This window comes from Cyprinus carpio, chromosome A5, assembly GCF_018340385.1.
Source record: "Cyprinus carpio isolate SPL01 chromosome A5, ASM1834038v1, whole genome shotgun sequence".
In the NCBI taxonomy this organism is placed as follows: domain Eukaryota; kingdom Metazoa; phylum Chordata; class Actinopteri; order Cypriniformes; family Cyprinidae; genus Cyprinus; species Cyprinus carpio.
Window position 1 is genome coordinate 34,684,612 of NC_056576.1, and position 5,323 is coordinate 34,689,934.

A 5,323-nucleotide genomic window follows, 5' to 3' on the forward strand; every position below is an offset into this window, starting at 1 on the left:
GCTTCTCTGTGGCACACATTCAAAGAACTCACACACCACCGACAAGCCACATCCAGGATGCATTTGCAATAACTGAATTGAGTTTCTCTTCTGCTCTTTTTGTGCTTGATGAACAAATAAAGACAAATTTCATCAAAATGGTCATCTTTTCTAACAGACGGATGTAATTGTAATGTATTTTTTTGTGTGTGTGTTTGTGAGAAAGCGAGAGAGAGAACTCTGTTACCAGTGTCACCTATCGTATTCGTAGGCATTTCATGATGTTATTAAACCATTGATTTTAAAAAAAAAAAACATTATGATTCAGGTAACACACTGGCTCTCAAAGGGGGGGTGGAGTTCATGGAGTGCATTGGAAGATTATGCATGGGACTGGTTAGACCGATTTGGCCCCAAAAAAAATGCCATGTATGAGAGGAATAAATGGAAAAATTGGTTCAGCACTGCGTTTAGGCTTTGTGAGTGGTAGTTTTACTTAATGCCATAAGAGTGGTACGTTGTTTTTAAGGAATAATTAAAAGTATTAAATTCAGGTTACAAGGGGGGATGTAGATGTTAAAAGCAGAGGGACGAGCTGATGAAATGTGGGGATGGAAAGCGGGATGGAGAAAAAAAAAAGCAGAGGGAAGGAGGGAGAGGGTGGAGGAAATTGTGGGGATAAGGAAAGAAAAAGATGAGGAGGGGGGAATGAAGAAGGAATTGTAGAGGAGGTAGATGGGGAGAGAAGGAAAACAATTCTGTTATTCTTTTATTTTACAATGTCCTGCTACGACCTGTACTTACTGTAATAATAACAGTGAATTATGAATAGTTACATGCAGTACTTTAAACCAAACCTTAATACTAACACTATAGTAAGTACATGATACATAATTTTACTGCTGTTCTTAAATAACAATTACAACTGTGTAAAAAGGACCACCGTTAAAACAGGTAACCGGACAATTCCACTAAACCGAACCGGGACATTCTGGTGTGATTATACATACATACGACCAGTTTTAAATTGAAAGTTGTAGACGTATATGTATGACGGTTCACATGATTCATAATGTACTTATTATTTTTGCTGAGCAAATGTGTTGAAACAAATCATGAGGCATGCACTAAGGCCGAGATAAAAAAAGAAAAGCAAAATGCAGTATATATCTGTCCTTATTGAATTGCACATGACTCCGTATAAAAAGCAAACATGCTTAGACTGGATTTCTCTGGTAGTTCATATTGGAACCTGGTAGGAGGATGGTGCCAGACTCACACGACTGTCTGCATCAAAGTTACAGTTCTGGTAGATGTTACATAATGTCTGTCAAAAAAGGTCTGTGGTCAGTTTTAAATGTAATGTCCTAAAGGGATAGTTCACTTAAATGGAAATTCTGTCTTCTATAGTCACCCCAAGTATGTCAACCCTGTATCAATTTCTTTCTTCTGCTGAACACAATGGAAAGATATTTCGAAGAATTCCAGCATAAGGGTTTGAAACAAATTTGCGGGTGAGCATTATGATGACAGAATTTTCATTGAAAGTGAAACTATCCCTATTTAAAAAATCCAATAGCCATATTTTCTTTTGATACAGAAACTAATTTCAGACCATGTATGTTTATTTCAGCGGCTGTGAGGGCGTAACCACCTGACGTCTGCAAGACACCGAAAAGAAATCGATTCCACCATTAAGAGATGGCTAATCTGCCCTTATAGGGATGGAGGCAGAAGAAGAAGAAAGGTGAAGAGGAAAAGACGCGTCAGGAGAGGTCAACAGGTACCAACTGCGACGTGGTGGCAAATGCCTCTTGTTCATGAACTGAATCAAGATGTTGACAGAGTTTGTTGAAGAGTTGTGTGCCACAGTGTCTCTTGTTCATGAATGAAGCAGATGTTGAAGTGGCACAGGCCTCTTGTTCATAAAAACTGAATCAGATGTTGAAGTGTGCACAATGCCTCGTGTCATTCAAGTTTTTTTGTAATTGTTCGTTAAATGTGAAACAATAAATATTTGTTAAGAATACTGTTGGTTGTTCTCTGGCATTTTCATTTGGGCCAAGGGACCCAAGGGCGTGTGTATAAAGTGGGCTAGTCAAGGTTTAATTGAGGCTGACATGTAGAATAATTGTTTGGCCCTTAAAAGGACCAGAATAGGGCCAGCTATTGTCATACATTTGGTGAGATATGGCTATGCCAGGGCCATATGTGGCCCTGAGGTTCTGGCAACCAGCCCTGGTCCAGTCAGTCCCCTAATTATTGCTGTATTTGGGCCACGTGAAAAGTGGATTTGTGTGGCCCACAATGGGCCAAAACAAATTTTGCTATGTGGGTTTCACTGCATCTAAAAACCAACAACATGTGTATTAGATACTGTACCCATAATTACTGAAAAGTTGTTACCTGTAGCAGAAAAAAACGTTCTCCAAGATTATTAATCGTCGTTATCTTTAGGTCAACGTCCCAAACCATTCAAGTGATCTAGATCCTAGTGAACTGGCAAATTACAAACCCATTTCAAATCTTCCATTTATGTCTAAATTTTAGGAAAAAGCTGTGTCTGCTCCACCTCAGGGCCCTACCTGCAAAAAAATGATCTCCATGAAGACTTTTTCCGTGGGTTTCAGGCCCCATCATACACAGAAACATGCACTTGTTAAAAATACAAATGACTTGTTGTGCCCAAGCGCTGCATCATCATTGCTAGTTTTACTTGATCTTAGGCTGGTTCGACCCCTAGATCACAAAATATCATAGATAGATTACAAAAAATACCACAGGTATCAAGGGCAGGCTTTAAAGATGGTTTAGATCTACCTGTCGATCGCTACCACTTTGTTTATATAATGGAGTCATCTCATTATCACCAGTAAAAATATGGGTTGCCACAAGGATCTGTCTAGGTCTCTGCATTTTAAATACTGTTGCCCCTGGTAAATCATTAGAAAATACGGATTAGTTTCCACTGTTATGCTGATGATACTCAACTATATATCTCAACAAGACCAGGTGAAACTTCAAAATGATCTAAGCTAACAGAGTGTTTTAAATATGTAAAAGATTGGATGACCAATAATTTTCTCCTATTAAATTCAGATAAGACAGGGATATTACTTATTGGACCAGAAAACATTACACAGAATCTCGTAGATTACAATTTGCAATTAGACGGATGTACTGTTACTTCCTCTACTGTCAAAAATCTGGGTGTTATATTAGACAGTAACTTGTCGTTTGAAAATCATATTTCCCATGTTACAAAAACAGCATTCTTCCATCTTAGAAACATTGCCAAGCTACGAAACATGTTACCTGTTCCTGATGCAGAAAAGCTAGTTCATGCGTTCATGAGGTGGTTGTCCTGCATCCTCAATAAACAAGCTACAGGTAGTCCAAAATGCAGTGGCTAGAGTCCTTACCAGGTCAAGAAAATATTATCATATTACCCCAATTTTACAGTCTCTGCACTGGCTACTGTACCCATTAAGTTCCGTATCAGTTACAAAATATTATTACTTACCTATAAGGCCCTTAATGGCTTAGCTCCTGCGTACCTAACTAGTCTTCTACCACGCTACAACCCATCACGCTTCCCAAGGTCACAAAACGCTGGACTTTTGATAGTACCTAGGATAGCAAAGTCCACTAAAGGAGGTAGAGCTTTTTCGCATTTGGCTCCCAAACTCTGGAATAGCCTTCTTGATAATGTTCAGGGTTCAAACACACTTCCTCTGTTTAAATCTAGATTAAAAACACACCTCTTTGGCCAAGCATTCAAATAATGCATCCCATAATTTTGGCTTGCAGTTATATCTGATCAAATGCGCATTATTATTCTTTAGCTTGGGTTAAACTAATTAATTTTACTTGGCTGGAACAGCAGCTACGCTAATTATGTCTATATCTAGAACACCTGAGAAGAGATGATGCCAACCCCTCAGAGGACCTCAGATGATGCTAACCCAGAGACTACATACAGAACTACCACATTTGCTATAAGTTTGATTGCAAAATTGCTGTTAATAGTGTTAATCATCTGTTTGTGTCACGGAGACGAACCCCGTGATTCCCTCTGCCGGCCAGCAGAGGGCACCCTCACCTGAATACTGACACACACACATCCATCCATCCATTCATTTACACTGACTACACTACATTTCCCACAAGCCCCGTCCTTGGACTCTGATCACCGTCACAGGTGCAATTCATCCGAACTTGTGTATATAAGCTGGACTATCACAAGAGTTCAACACGAAGTCTTGATTTGCTGTGTCTGTCATTTCTGAGCGTTACTACCCGTGTTTGTTTTCCTGTTGCCGATCCTGTTTGATATCCTTTACGTACCTTTGCTGCCTGCCTACCAAACCTTGTTGTTTATGGATTTGATTCTCTGTTCTCCCTACGTTGCTGATATTGCTGGTAGTGACCATTGCCTGTCGACTACGAGTTGCTGAAAAAAGCCTCTATGGACCCGATGTCGAGTTCTGGTTTCAGTACAGTTGGTTTGACGTCTTTTATGATTTTCTGAACATTTCTGCTAAGCACATATAAACTGACAGTCAACCAACTGTAAGCCTACTACTAATTATTGTAGAAACTGAAGTTCTGAAAGTGCTTTGCACTGATTGTACGTAAAAAGCGCTAGACAAAATAAACTGATGGAATTGATGTAATGGGTTTGAAACAATGCTGGCATCACAGCAGCCGTTCTCTTGTTATTTCATTTATTTTCTCGCAGGACCATATGGTTTTTTCACAAGACCATAATAATTACAATTATCAAGTGATCAAGTAATCATTATTTTTGCGGGGAAAAATCAATCATTATTATGTGGAACTTAGGTGTTTGAGGCAGGCTTTATTGAGACCGAAGCGGAATCCTTTGCCAGCTGCTCCCGCTTCACAGAGAGGACTCGGGGCCACTAATTGCCGCGTTCGGGTAACACTTTTTGTGTCTTCAGGTTAAGTGCTGTGACGCAGGTGTGGAAAATTGGATGGTGATTAACCATGCTGCTTATAAGGTGCTGGCTTTCTCACCCTCGGGGGGGGGAAAGGAGATTGGGGCTTGGTCTCTGCTGGTCTCGGGGTTTGCTGGTCATGCGGACTTTCTCACGCTCTCCAGTCCAAGGCTTGATGTTGTGTTTTTGTATCTTTTTTTTTTACTTTAATGTAGTTATGTCTGTTTTTGATTAAAATACATATTTGTGCAAATTTGGTTACGTTGTATGGACTCTCCATTTATGTTGCTGCTCCTTGAGCCAAGGGGTTGTAACATATGGGGGCTCGTCCGGGATTTACTAAATTGGCTTAGGGTTTTGGTATGATTTGGATAATTCTTTAA